A 14,233-nucleotide genomic window follows, 5' to 3' on the forward strand; every position below is an offset into this window, starting at 1 on the left:
CCCCCTCGCTCATGCCTGCCAAACAACCTGGGTCAGAAGAGCCAGACTTTCACTTAAGTAAAAAGGTATTTCTATTGACAAGCAGATAGAATTGTAGAGCCGAATATTTATGAGTGCTCTGGACCTCAAACTCCAGGGAATGCTGGAGCTTGAAGGGAAAGACTTTAACAGGGCTCTTGTGTTTAGGAAGATTAACAGCAGGTGACGGTTCTTGAACCCTGACATGTGGCTGGCACCGTGGAAAGCTATTTATATATATGGTCACGCTTTACACCCACAAAAACCCCTAAAGTGTCGGTACCGTCTGACAGATGAGGAAACAGAGAGGTTAAGGAATTTCTCTGAAGTCACACAGTTAATATCTGATAGATTGGAGATTCAAATTCACGTCTTTAAAACTCAAGCCTTAAGCATTTAGCTGTTGCTCTGTCCTGCCTTTGCAAGTCTATCTTTGCTCAAGATAGCAAGTGGTTCTCTTCTTACGGAGAAGTAACAAGCTGGTATTCTAGCAGTTCGGTACAGAAAGCAATGCTTTATGACATAAGCACCAGTCACGTTGGCATCTGGACTCTGTCATTTTTGTTCTTTGCTGTCTTCCCTGCCCCGTCTAGTTCCCATCACGCCATTGTTTCCCAGCCCGGCCCATCACTTCCCATACATATGTGAGCCCCCCTTCTTTCCCACCCAACAATCCCCAGACCCTTTCTTCACTCCCACTCCTTTGCTGTGCATCTGTGCGTTGCATCTGTGTGTGGGTGAGCCCTAGGCAAAAATGCAGGAATCAGGAGTTTGTCTTCAGGATCCTCACCAACTCCTTTCCATGAGCTCTCTCTCACCCCACCGCCCTGATCTCTGGGGCTCCCGACGCGCAGAGGTCCCACGCTCTATATGTGTTCACTGCTTTGCTGTCGTTCTGTCATCAGGAGAAAGTGTCATGGATGATTTCACCATCTGTTGTAAATACCGACATACTGAACAGTCGGAGTTGACCTCTCTGGGGTCTTTGTACTGTAGCTCAGTGGAAAGCCTCTGACTAGGGAGACGCCACAAGCCATCACCATAGTGGAGACTCAGTGGACCCCTGACATTTCTGTTTATGAATTGTGAACTCTGGGTAGAAAAATAGAGCCTGTTCCAAAATTAGGAGAAAAAATGAAGAAAGAGATGGAAAGTAGGTCATTAGGCCCATTGAGGCAGCTTATTGGGACGAGGAGGGGAAAGGCCAGCTGGATCGATCGCTCTTCTCGTGTGGCTGAGTGGTTTTATAAGAAGGGTGATGGTGATGGCATAAAATCCTTCTCTGTGAGAGGCACTGAGATATAAACAAAAACGATTACCCTCCTGATTCTTTGTTTCTTGTTCTTTCTGGAAAGCATAGGGGGTTCTTTGGCCGAAGACTGGGTTTCAGCCCAGCGATGCTTTTCGCTTTGCGTAACTCGGGTTGGTAGGACACCTCGTTGCTTACAGAGTACGCTGTAGTTGATTATTTCATTCTGTCTTTGTAGTGCTCCATGAGTAGATTCTGTTTCCCCCGTTTTACAGCTGAAGAAACTGAGGCCCAGACACATTAAACAATTTAGGATGGTTAGTGAATAAGCAGAGGGATCAGGAGCCCAAATCGATTTCATTATACTCTTTTCACTACTATAAACCACCCCGTTTTGAAGTTCTCTCTCTCCAGTCTACATATCTCCCGTGTGAGCCAATCTCTCTCTTTGCTTTTGACCGTTTTTTAAAGAACAGAGCTCTTCCCTGTTTCCCTGGTTAAAAGACGATAGAATATTTTATCACAAAAGTTTTATTTTTGTTTTTGTTTTTTTTAATTAAAAAAGCCTATGGCAGCCCCCTCTTGTGACTGTTCTCTCCATTTATGGACCTATTAGGGCCAGGAATGCCCAGTTCCTCTTTCCGCTGTTAGCGTTTATTGGGCTTCACATTGAGAACCACTGGATTCATTCAGTCCAATCCGTAAATGCTTAGGAGCACCTGCACGTGCGTGTAAGGCGCTGCACAGCGCGGCACAGACGGGCACCGTGTCTGCCTGTGTGGGGTGTGACATGTAGCACGAAGACACACACGAGGTCATTGTGAAGTGTGGTGACTTCCATGAAGGAAGAGCACTGAGCGCTGTGAGTGATTAACGGGACAGGGCAGGCTTCCTTGAGGAAGTCACCCTTACCCTGGAAGGTAAGGAGAATAAGGGAGAAGAACATTCCAGAGGTGATGACTCTGAGTGTAGAAAGCAGTAAGAAAGTTGGTGAATAGTTTCGTAAAGGCGGGGCCCCCCGCCCCCTTGGAACAAGTCCAGAGATACATCATGTTTCTTCCGTGTTTAGGATTACGCATGATAATCGGACTGGTTCAACTGGATTTGGCCTTTTATTGATGAATGGAAAGGTTTGGCTCTAAAGATTGGACTTGAGCACATGACTTCAGAGGCCCTGAAGTAAATGCAAGGCCTGCTGTGAGTCGACACCCTTGGGCCTCTTGAGAACATAACTACGCTTTATGGGGGGCATGAGTTGGGGACTGAAAAAAATTGGAATTCATTCAACAAATACTTTTTAAACACTTCCTACATGCCAGCCACTGTTCCAGGTGTGAGGGAACTAATCCTCATTCTCCTGGAGCCTGTGTTCCAGAGGAGAAGACGTGAGAAGTGCGCACGCGCACCCATTACATAAGATGATGTTAAGTGCTTCTGTGGAGTAACGGCCCTTCTTCACCATTTGAAAATTACTTGCTCTTTAGATTAAAAATGTATAATTTCAGAAAGTAATAATACCTTCTAATATATATGTTAGTGTTTCTGGCTTGTGTCATGATTTTTTAATTTTTTATTTATTTCTTAAGAATTTATTTATTTATTTGACAGAGACAACGAGAGAGGGAACACAAGCAGGGGGAGTGGGAGAGGGAGAAGCAGGCTTCCCCGCTGAGCAGGGAGCCCGATGCGGGGCTCGATCCCAGGACCACAGGACCATGACCTGAGCCGAAGGCAGACGCTTAACAACTGAGCCACCCAGGCGCCCCTGTGTCATGTCATTTTAAAATTAGGTCTATCAGACCGTGCCAACCAAAGCTCTATCACTGTTGTGACATCAAGTTGTTACATTGTAACATGTGTGTCACTTTTGATGTGGCTTCCCACATTCCTATGTCATAAACACTTAATTTGCAGCACGAATACACTTGTTTTCACAAAAACGCTTATTTTGCAGTGCATTTGCACAATTTAATGGATACAAATGAATATATGGGGGATTGTGAATAATAGCATATGAATTTATTTAAGTAGAAATGTGAGGGTTTGAAGGATGGTTCTCATGTGAGAAGGAAGTGAGAGGACCTTGGGAGAAAAAGGTGATTAATTGAAATGGGATTCATCGAAATCAATAATTTACAAAATTATTTAAAGCACTGTGACAGTGTCTCAAGCACCAGCTTCTCAAGTTGCACAATGTGTGCTTTATTTTGCAAACACAGGGTGCTGATACAATGAGTGTGTAATGGCACTTCAGGACCAACGTCACACTGAAAAACTTGGAGCTTGTGGATGGGTTCTTTGGTTCTCAGACTTTCTGTGGCTTCTCAGACTTTAATTTTACTCTTTTTTTTCCCAACGACAGGAGAACTTAAAGCCATCTAAAGTAAATTCAACTGCTGCCTTTTAACAAAGCTGGATATACAGTATTTAAAATACAACATGAGACCTTAAGCTTGTTAATTTGATAAGGGAGCCAGCAAAGTGACAACTACTTAAAGGTCCCCAAACCATTTCAACTTTGTGTTTGTTTTCTCCAAATCTTTGTCTCCATACAGACATAGATACACAGTTTCCCCTACCTGCTTCCAAAGACTTTGGCTCTTTGGAGTCAGGGAGCTTATAGGTAATGGTGACAAACGCCAAACAAATTAATGAGCAGGGTGCTGTGCTGGTTTTCATGAGTGATCTCTTTCATCTTTGTCACAGCCCCATGAGGTAGGTAATTCTGTTCCTTTTTATGGAAGAGGCCTGGAGAGATGGCCTAAGCTAGTCCGCGGCCGGGGCTCGAACACACGCTTGTGTAGCAGCAAGGGCAGGAGGAGGACCTGGTTCGCTGGGTCCCCAGGCTAGGGTGGCCCCCCTGGTACCAGCCATTCTGGAAAGTCACTCTTCGGTTGACGACGTACGTGCCCATCGCCACCACTGAAGACGTCGTCACGACTCCCCTGTCCCTGGTGGCGCTAACACCGGTAGACCCGCAGGACAGTAGTGGCGACCGCGGCACCGTGCATCATTTTATTTAATCCCGGGAGACAGCGTGCCCCATGGTAGCCCGTCAGCTGTCATTGGAAACAGGATTGCGGCCCAGGTCTGTTGACCGCAACCCGAGATGATGACCAAAAGGCTGCAAGAGCCGGTTGTATCCGAGATGCAGCCTGTGGCCCGCTGTAATCTGTAAGGCGCTGAGGAAGAGTCGTCTGGGGGATGAGCGCCCCCTGCTGGCTCTGCATCGTGTACGAACCAGACGGTAGCATTGCCCCCCAAATCGGGGGTTGTTTACATTGGTAGAAAACCAGCAAGTCAGTCCCTCTGTTACCTCTGGCTCCACTTGAAGCTAAGAGAAAAACAGCAGAGGGTGAAGAAAGGAAGGAAGAATCTAAACAACAGAGACTATTTTAGAAGTGGTTAGTAATGCTTGGAAATAACGCTTTACTACATGATTTCAGTGTTACATAGCAAAGGACTTCAAGTGTTCGGTGCAAGATCCTCCACCCAGCGTGGGCCATTTAAAAGCACCTTGCCTGAAATGTGGCCAAGTTAGGCAGCTGCTCCTTTAGGCCAATGAAAATCTGGGCTCTGCGTGTGTGTACGGGGAGTGGTTTTCCTGATAAAGCCTAGCAGCCTTCCACCACCCCTACCCGGGGCCATGGCAGGTGCCTCCGGCCACGTTCTGCTCTACAGCTGGCTCAGACTTCCCAGGCACAGCATTGCACATTTCATGCCTGTGGTGTGCTGGATGCCGGAGCGAGCAGCTCCGTAAGCAGGAGGCGAGTGTGCGTTTCCTTAGGTAGGAGTTCCTACAGCCAGAGAGGGGGAGACCATGGGATGGAGAGGGAGGGACAAGGTGGTGATTCTCTTTAGATTTTGAAGCAGCGGGGTCTTGCAGAAAAAGGAGGTGCATTCTGTGAGGGGTACAGGAACAAACTTGAACAGGGAAGGCACAGCTCAGCTCACTCTAGGAAATACCTTTATATATCATAGTAGTGACAGCCACCAGCACTTCCTGAGCTGTGTTACAAGCACCGTATGCCAAGTATGTTGACGTGGATCCTGTGCTTCTCTCTAGTCTGTCAGTAAAGGAACAGAGGCTCAGAAACATGAGGGTATGTTATCAAGATCCATCGCCAGGAAGTGGCCGTGCCAAGGTTTGGCTCCACTCTGTGTTCTTAACCACCTACCTGTACTTTTGAAGAAATAAAGAAATTCTTCAAACAGAAAGACAGCTGCCTTCCAATGTACGAGCTCCCTAAGCACAGGCTGGCTGTCACAGTGCCCTTCGCCTTGGGTAGAGAGTTGGGCTGGGTTTTCCCTGAGCTCCTTTTCCAACTTCTGCTGCTGTGATTCTTCTCAGGGTTTGGGGCAAAGAAGGGAAAGAAGCAAAGAAGGTTTCCACCTGGGCTTTGAACACATCTCCCCTCGCCCTGTAGTGGCAGCATGTTCGTTTTAGTGGAACGAGAAGGCTGGTATCTGGCTAGCTGTGTGAGATTTGGGGCAGAGGCGCTCAGCCTGACTCTGGTCTGTGTGTGGGCACTAATGTTCTCATGGTATTGCTCTGACAGTTACGGGGAGTAGCGTCCCTGGACCACACCGAGGACGCCGCAAATGTATTTGCGACCTGAACATCTTGTAGTAATGTAGCTGAAAATCAGGCCAGAGACATGGAAGGAACCAGGCTTGAGAGGATATGCTCGCCAGGTGTTTTGGACCCTATTGAAATTCAGGTGGAAACCAGAATATTTTTTTTTAATTAATTATGATTTGAATATGTAGTAAATTCACACAGTCCAAAATCGATAAGCATAAAAGAATGGAGAGAGACTTCCCTTCCTTCTAACCACTGTTACTAGATTCTTATGCATCTTTTTGTTTTTGAGAGAGAGAGAGAGAGAGCGAGCGCGCGCTCGCGCGCGCACACAAGCCAGCGGGGGAGGGGCAGAGGCAGAGGGAGGATTCCCCACGGAGCAGGGAGCCCGATGCGGGACTCCATCCCAGGACCCTGGGATCATGACCCGAGCTGAAGGTAGCTGCTTAGTGGACTGAACACCCAGGCACCTCTCTTATGAATCTTCCCAGAGGTTTTAATACATACAGAGCATAACGTGAATCTGTATTCTCCTATCTCACTCCCCTTTTGAAAGAGAAGCTGTGGTCTGATGTGTGTTTCAGGAGGCTGACGGGTCAGAAAGTGGCTGGGGTAGGGAAGTGACTTTCTGGTCCAGGTGTTGGGTGGCAAGGACCAAACCAGGGCAGCGGCCTGGCCATGCCCAAGGGGGACAGAAAATAGGGAATGTCGGGGGAGAGACATTGTGTTGAGAAAACTAAAAGGCCTTGGGGACTGGTTAGCTGTGGGAGGAAGAGTGTAGTGGAGATGACTGTTTTTGGGACCGGGGATGGTGCTGTAATTTGAGGAGCCGTGGAACAGAGAAGGAAGCAGGATTGCAAAGAGCCGCCTGTGTGATGATGCTCTCGCCTCTTGTTGAAATAAACTTGCTGAAATGGGTATTAGAAACAGAGAGGCTCAGAGAGTTTAAGTAACTGAGCCCAGGAATCAGCCCATCGATGGCAGGGCTGGAGATTGGAAGTTTGTCTGAATCCAACGCCTGTGGTTTGAGGAGCTGGAGGGAAGGTGGCAGCGATAAACACCCTTTGGGGGAGGTCTTATGTACCAAGTGCTTTTTCGTGGATTCCCTCCCAGCGTCACGTGGAGGGGACCAACCAGGAGTGGAGTGATCATCTGAGAAGAAGGATGCTTCTCCCAGCACCTCCCCTCTGGGGAAAGAAATGGCAGGCCTCTGAGGGAGAACACCCTGTAGTCCTACAGATCACCTTACTCTTCTCCGTAAAGGTGGTTGGTCAATGTGGCCCCAAGAATGATTTAATTTTCCTATTTTTATAGCTCCTTTCCAAGGCCTAAAGTCACGGTTCAACGAAATTTCCTTTGTTAGATCACGGAACCTGGTTTTGGTTTGGAAAATGTGACCAGTGCAGCTCTCAGGAAGTATAAAGTTGATGAGGCCTGTGGCGAAATGAAGGGCAGGTAGTTTGTGTGGGGACTAGATTGGAGAAGTAAAGTAGTACGGTCAGCGGCAGGGTGAAAACTCCACAGAGCGCCAGGAGAGTCCTTGCCTGTGTCAGGACAGGGTGGAGAGGATGGGGTTTCTCTGGAGAAGCTTCCAAGCCCTGCTGGGGCTTCTGAGGCAATGTATTCATGTATTCGTGGGGAGATGGCTGTTTGGGCAGATCTGGTTTCGGGGCCTTCTGAAAAGAGGCCCCCTCTCCCACCGCTGTTCCCAGCTCGCGGGTGGATCTCCTTACTAGTACACCTGCGTACCGGCATCTCTGTGGCACCCTGGGGCGCGTACAGAACCGTCGTGTTTGCTCTTCCGTTTAACCTTCACGTGGACCCCTGGAGAAGAGCAGGCCCGGTGTCAGCCCTGTGTTCAGATGAGGAAGCCAAGACCCAGAAAGGTTGAGCCCCTTGCCACAGGCTACACAGCTCAGAAACAGCAAAAAGCCTGGCTTCTAACCCGTGTGTCGGTAATGTACGCTCCGCATGCTTAGAATGGATGGTCAGAAAGCACATTGGGCCTTCCCGGGTCTCAGAGGAAGGCTACAGCTGGTCTGGCGGTTGGCTTCCCCCAGGTTTTTCGAGTAGGACCCAAGCAATGCAGTGTTTTTGGGTGATGGAGGGGTGGCTCAACCGTGGTGTGGTGTGGTTTCTCCTGCTCTGTCCCTCGCGGCGGCTGAGCCATCCTAGGTGCTCATCCTCACCCAGCTGCACCCTCTCACGGTGGTGCCTGGTTTACTCCTGTGTCTGAGCAGCTCTGGGCACTCACCCTCTTTTTTCATTGCCATCGAGGGATGAGGCAATTGAAAGCATCTGGAAATCTGGGTTTTATGGATGTTTCACAGAGGCCCAGCCAGGCTCCATCTGCTTTCCTTGGCAGGTCGGCACCCCACGAGCCTGCTTTCCCAGTTGCTGTCCCTGCATGTGGCCCGTGGGCCCTTACAGCTGCCCCTCTGGGGGGGTGGGGAGACCCACTTCCTGAGAAAACAGTAGCCCCTCTGTGAAGATGGTGGTGGAAGTGGGAGGCAGGGGTGAGGTGGTGCCTCCTGGTGTGAGATCTGGGCAGGAAGGACTTACCTGCTCCTTATTCTTTGCTTTCGGTGCTGTTTGTTTCTGAGAAGAGTACAGGGGAGGGGATGAAGCAGTGCCCAGGTGCCAAGTAGCCAGAACAGGGCCGGTGCCTCTGAGCAGTTAGCTGAGAGGCCCTGCTGAAGTTTGAGCCCAGGCAAGCCCCACCGCACAGCCCGCCCTGCTCCCCCCAAGCACTGAATATGCAGGTCCCTCTCCTTGGCTTGGCCCCACAGCCACTCCCTGTCCCTGCAGGGCCCAGGGGTTATCACAGGCTGCCCAGGCTGCCCTGGGGGTGTCTGGACAGAGCCCAGGCAGGAGAGGGACAGGAAGCAATTGTAGGTGATTTGTCCCTCCCTGTTCTGTTCCAACTTGTACATTAGCATCCCTTGACAGGAGTTATTTGTCTTGGTTTCTTTAAATTCCTAAGTGGATTATAGTTCTTCTCTTGGTATTATTTGACAGCAGTCATTTTTCAAGGTTTTACTGCGTTCTTCAAATACTTGGAATTTTTGAAACAAATTTGGGAAAAGACCGCCCTCTTCATGTCAGACTGTGTAGTGCAGCTCTGGGCGTGTCTCAGGAACCGGCAGCGATGCCAAGGACCTGCAGATTTGTCGGCTTTCTCTGTCCTTTTTCACAGAAGTGAGCTGCCTCACCAGACGTCTCTGGAATAGAATCTATTAGCCGTGCTTTCAAAAAAGAGGAAAGAAAGAAAAAACCCCAGTGGTCGCTTTTGGGAGTTGTGTTGTTCCGGTTTGTCTCATGGGTAGTGATGGGCACTTTCAAGGACAGGCTGTGTGTGCTTCAGAGAGCAGGCACTGATGTGTCTGAAGGAAATTCGGGGGCCAGATCACTCCAGGCTCTGGGTGCACATCACCCCCACCTCAGTCACCCTACGTTACAGTGGCTAATGGCAGTTTGGGACTAGTAGGAATCACCCTATATGTCTCAAATGTTCTTCTCAATTTCTGCTTTGAATTTTGGTATTTCCATTTCGCTGCCATCAGAAGGACAAGCTTAATTTCACATTATCTCATGTGAAGTAGAGAATTATCATTACTTGGCAATAAAAGCAGTAATAGTAACAAATTATGTGCAAGCAACAGCATTATATATTTTCCACACATTATCTCATTTAATGCTTGTAACACTCCTTCAAGATAGGTACTAGGTTGACCCCTGCATTACGGATGTGGAAGCTGCCCCCGGGGGCTGAACTTGCCCATTTTAGATGACCCCACCAGGAAGTGGCACCTGCACCAGGAATCAGACACGGACCCCAGCAGGCTCCAGAGTCCCGGTCCTCCTCACCCCTCCCTGCAGCCTCCCCAAGCAACAGAGAGGGGAGGAAAGGCGGGAGCGGGAAAGAAAGTGACCTTCGAACAGATTTGGGAGAGGAGGAAAAGTCCTTCATTAAACCCCCAGGGTAGCTAAATAAGCCATTGCAAGTAACTGTTTGAGTTTTTAGAATTACATTCACCTTTGTCCCTGTTTACAACCACTGTGAAGAATAACTGGAAGGATTATAACGATGAAAAGAGAACATGAGCATTTTCCCAAGTCAAAAGAGAAATCAGTGTATTAAGATTGTGTCAGGTGCCGCTGAGCCGGGGGACAGTCTTGATCCAGGTGGGATTTTGCTGGTGCAACGTTGGTGTTTTTGGTGAACCCTGCAGGCAGGCAAGAGTCCCAGCTTCTGCTCAGTCATCCTGTGTATTCGAGCCATAGGAAGGCTCTGTGATCTGACCAAGTTCCTTTCAAGTCCAGGGAACTTGTGACCAACTAGAATAAACATCCTGAAATACAACTCTTAATATTTTTGTTTCCCTTTATAGTTCTTTCTCTTCCTCAAAAAACTCCCGTGATGTTCCAAGACAGTTTTCAGTTGGCTGTTTATTTAATTTAATAAAGTCATACATGTGCTTTGTGTATAAGCCAAATTGAACCAGACTCACAGCCGGTAAAGAAAAGCAGCAGTCCTCTGCCCCGTGTCTCCCCACCTCCTGGTCCGACTCCTTAGCGACGGCTCCTTACAGCCTTTTCAGCCATTTCTTCGTGTATTATCTACGTATTTCCAAATAACCTGTTCATACTGTATATTTCAATCCATTAATGTCAAGACATTTTCTGTTGACTTCTTACTATGGGAGACCAGGACTTAGCTCTCTGAATACGTGGAGCCCTCGTTCTCTCCCCTCCCTATCCCCCAGTCTGGTTATATCACAATTTTTGGTTTAATTGACACTGAGTGTTTGTATTACAAGCCTGTAAATGCCACATACAGCATGGTTAATGTGTGATGTATTAGAACCATTTTCTTGATTGTAAAACTTTTTTTCCTAGGATTTGTTATTGCTTCTTTTTTATCTCGTTTTTACATGCCTGTACAAATTCATCTCCAGTGTTTCTAACAGAGTTCTCAAACTCTTCTCCAGGTGGTCAGGTAAGTCAGGGAGTCTTTTCAGGTCCATTGTCCCTTTGGTGACACCCCTCCAGGAGCCCTCCAGCTCCTTGTCCACTCCAGACTGGCTGCTGTCCAGGTCAGCTCCCCAGCTACTGGGCCAGTGTGTTCTTTAATCCCTCTTCCGGATTAGGGCCCCATCTCCCTCTTGTGATGTATTCCCTCATTTTGTGAAAACATCCTCCTGTGCCTAGCTGAGAATAGTTGCAAGAAGGGTTAATTTTCTGAAACCTTACAAATCTGAGTGTGTTCTACTCTCAGATGTGATGGGTACCTTGGTTCTCATCATGTTTTCCACCTTAGACTTGTGAAACTTGATGCACATTTTCAAGTGAGTTCCACATGTGTTCTCCTTGCTAACGAATAACACTGTTTAGTGCTGGAGAATACAGCCATTCATATAAAAAGAGCAGGTGAATGCTGACTTAAGTCATGTGGTGTATAGGAGAGGGGATGTTGACTCTTTATTACCACTCTTCTCCGTTGGGATCATTGAGAACATATATTTACATGGGAAAATATATGATTCTGACTGTAGGGTCAACAAGCTAGCTCCATACATTCAACTCTATAGGTTCTTTGAAGGGAGGGATTTTGTACTTATTAGGTCATGGATTCCCTGTGCCTAGCATAGAATGTGTCATAGGAATGCCGGTTTGTTCTACTGAAATCCATAAAAGAAGTAAGCAGAGTGAATACCTTTTTTGTTGTTGTCATTGATCTGTTAATCATCAACATATCTCCTGAGTGCCTAAGGAGACTTTTTTATAATTGAACAAACCAACATTAACCTCTATTTTGGATATCAAGGAAATTTAGTCTTGGGCTTTTAGTATACATGACTTCTTGACATTTACCCTGTTTCTGCTTATGTATTGCCCCTAATACTTGGGATTTTAGTTGTTGCTGTTGGTGTTGCTTTGCAAATATTTGTTTCCTGCCCTATAAAATAGAATTGCCCTTTTTTGGTTTTGCGCTTCACCTTTAGTTTTGGGGAAACCACCATTGCTGAAAAGAAAATGGGATTTATTTGGGAAGGAGAGAGGGAAGTAAGGTATTCACCCTGGCCTTCTTCCCTTATAAGGAGAACTGACGGGATGGGAAGTAGTTAGAGTCTTACCAAATGGTTTTTTTAGAGTTTGGGTTTTATCAAAACTTGAACCCAAACATATCAGGTAGATTTCTTCTTTTCAGTCTTCTGGATTTGGGGGCAGAGGGATTCCTGACCTACCCAGGTTGAATTAAGGGGAGAAGGGAGGGCTGTTTGTCTCACTGCTGTGGTCTCCAGGATACCTTCTTTAGTCCTTTGTATTCTTAGAAACAAAGTCACCTCTTGGCAGGAATAAAGGCACCCAGATGCCAGCGGTCAGGGTTTGGTTTCACGTCACCAGCCTGGGAGAGGCAGTGCCCGGTTTCCTTTGGCAAAGACAGCCTGCCCTTCTCAGTTCATTTCAGCCACTGGCGCACAAAGGTAACTTCCTCAAAATAGAAACCTTTGAAGAGTCTGTCTGCTGTATCTGCGAATCATTGTGTTTATCCTGAATTCTAATTTAGCTTCTTAGAATTTTGAAAACATTAGTTAGCTTTTTTTTATCTCCTTCTTCTTTTTTCTCAAGTCAGCTTTCAGAAAAAGTAGAAAGTAGATCTGAATGAGAAGGGTCGAGGCATTTTCTGCTGGGAGACAGTGTGGTTGATATTTGCAGCAAATGCACGGTCTGTGGCATTGACAGGTCCAAGTTTTATTCTTAACTCCAGGACTATTCCCGGAAGTGTGACCTCAGGCTAGTCTGTTCATTTCTGAACTTCCATTTCCCCCATGTGTAATGACTTTAATAAAATGTCCCTACGGTGTCGTTGCAAGGCCACGATTACCTGAGGTCACGTATGTAGAAAGCACATGGCACAGAGCAGTGAGTGGACACAGCTCTTTTCCTTCCTTCAGGCACAGGAGAGACCCACACCCCGAGAAGCTTGTTATGAGTGGGCCAGAATCTAGGATTTGAACAGTCACATGGCTTCACAACTTGCTCCTAGCTCTTGGCTTACTTGTGTTTATTTTTTCTTTGCTACGCAGGAGGGGTAGCTAAAGCAGGAAAGTTCTTTTCTTCTCCCCCAGGATCTAGTAATCTCACATAATAATAAACCACAACAATAGTAATCTTAGCTGCTGCGATTTCCCCAACACTAATTATATGCTGGGCCCTATGCCGAGCACCCTCTGTGCATTATTCCCTTTCATCTTCAGTCCTGTTGCGTATTATACATACTGTATCCCCGTTGCACATATGAGCAAAATTGAGATTTCAGATTCTCATCTGGCTCCAGAGTTTTTGTGCTTTGCGCTCAGCCCTTTGGTTTTCAATCATATCTTCAAGGCCCCTGTTAAAGTGTGATAAATTTTTGCCCTCCCTTCACCTTCCTGTCCTCTTGACATGTAGAGGTCCTGCGTTCCAGCAGTGCACTGCAGGGGCCTTTGGATGTCAGGAGCAAAAAGAAAACGCAAGTCTCAGCTTCTTACCTCCGTCCCCAGCTCTGCCTGCCCGTGGGCGGCTGCCAAGGAAGAGGAGCTGAGAGCATGGTGTTCAGCAGACAGACTGTGGTTCTGGCTACAGGTGTCCCCATAGCTCTGCTCGTGTTGCCTCCTTGCCCATAAACTCACTGCCTGCAGGTGGCACACGACAGGACAGAAACGGTACCTCCCCAATGGAGCTGGGAGGGCCCAGGAGCTTGCTGCCAGCAGAGGTTAGTAATACAAGGGTGGGATGGATGGACCTGCAGAAGGCCAGTCGTCCCGATAATGAAAGAACGAGGACTTCTGCCCTCAGCTCTCAGAATGGTGGGTAAGTGGAGAATGAGCAGAGGAGCTAGACACGAGACACACACTACTCACTCATCTTTGCCTCTCTGGCGGCCTTTACGCCAGTGTCTGTGTCCCCAACTGTGTTTTTTCTCCCTCTGCCCACTAATGAGAATGGAAGCTCATTAGCAGGAGTGCCTCATACATCTCTGTGGGCTTTTGTTTGCTTATTGTTGAAAAGATGATGTGACAACAACATTTGGGAACATTTACGAAAAGGTCAAAGACATTCCACTGTACCCCATAATCTCAGCTCCCCAACCTGTCAATGGCTTTGACTTCATTTTAAAACAAATTCTCTTCCGTCATAGGCATACTCTGTCCCTGCAGAGTGCTTCCCAGCCCTCAGTTTCACCTGAAAGCTAGCAGCTAGCTGGGTAGAGGCTGGGTCGATGGCAGAGCTTGACAGGGTCCCCTTCTTCATTTCACCTGATACCTCTTAGGCGTTTTGAAGCTTTTGTAGGGATATCACTCTGATGTTGAGCAGGAGAGGGGCTTAGCCCTCTCCCA

The 14,233-nt window shown here is 47.5% G+C and overlaps 1 protein-coding gene across 12 annotated transcripts in view; it reads left to right on the forward strand.

Annotated features, from left to right (window-relative positions):
• Window positions 1-14,233, forward strand: part of TEAD1 (TEA domain transcription factor 1) — a 260,721-nt gene that overhangs the window by 206,174 nt on the left and 40,314 nt on the right. The gene's annotated exons all lie outside the window — the stretch shown is intronic.

The sequence above is a fragment of the Zalophus californianus genome, chromosome 11, assembly GCF_009762305.2.
Source record: "Zalophus californianus isolate mZalCal1 chromosome 11, mZalCal1.pri.v2, whole genome shotgun sequence".
In the NCBI taxonomy this organism is placed as follows: Eukaryota; Metazoa; Chordata; class Mammalia; order Carnivora; family Otariidae; genus Zalophus; species Zalophus californianus.